Source organism: Lynx canadensis, chromosome C2 (genome assembly GCF_007474595.2).
Source record: "Lynx canadensis isolate LIC74 chromosome C2, mLynCan4.pri.v2, whole genome shotgun sequence".
NCBI lineage: Eukaryota > Metazoa > Chordata > Mammalia > Carnivora > Felidae > Lynx > Lynx canadensis.
Window position 1 is genome coordinate 86,685,256 of NC_044311.2, and position 711 is coordinate 86,685,966.

A 711-nucleotide genomic window follows, 5' to 3' on the forward strand; every position below is an offset into this window, starting at 1 on the left:
CCCCCCCACCCCTGCATATAGCCCCTTTATGATTTGATAAACAGGGCTAAAAAGTGCAAGGACAGCATAAATTCTAAACTACCGAAAGGGCGAGGCCTGTGTCTTCATTGTCTTTTCCTCACAGAGGAGCACAGAAATCGTTCCCTGTTCGCTGAGGGAAGGAGGCGAAGGAAACTAGGAATGTAGTGAGTGCACATATACTCAAAGTCGGCTGAGTAGTTGTCTGTGGTTGTTGTGAAGAGTGGGGGCTGCCTACAAGTTAGCAGAAGTTGCTCCTTTCTACATTTCTCTTCACTTTCCCTCAAACAAGAGCTGCGCCTGGTGTTCAGTTCACTACACGAATGAACTCAGGGCCCAGGTGTTGTTTTCTTTTTTCCATGAAAGGGTCATGCCTGCCTGCAGAGACCACAGGTGTGAACCCAGGGCACTCAGACAGGACCGCTCTGGCTGCAGCGACAATGCAAGGCAAGACAAGAGGTGAGAATTCTCACCTGACTCCCAGCTCTGCTCTGAAATTCTTGTTCTTGGTGAACTGGTGAACCCCCAGGGCACTGTCTCTCGCCACCCACAGGACATGCTCTTGGGGTTGTTTTTGCCTGAACTGGCACCCTTTCTATCCAGCTCCATGGATGTCACCAAGGGAAGGACACTGCAAAGTAATCTAAGTGAAACTACCAAAAAACATTAAAGAAAGAAAAAACACAAGGCGAG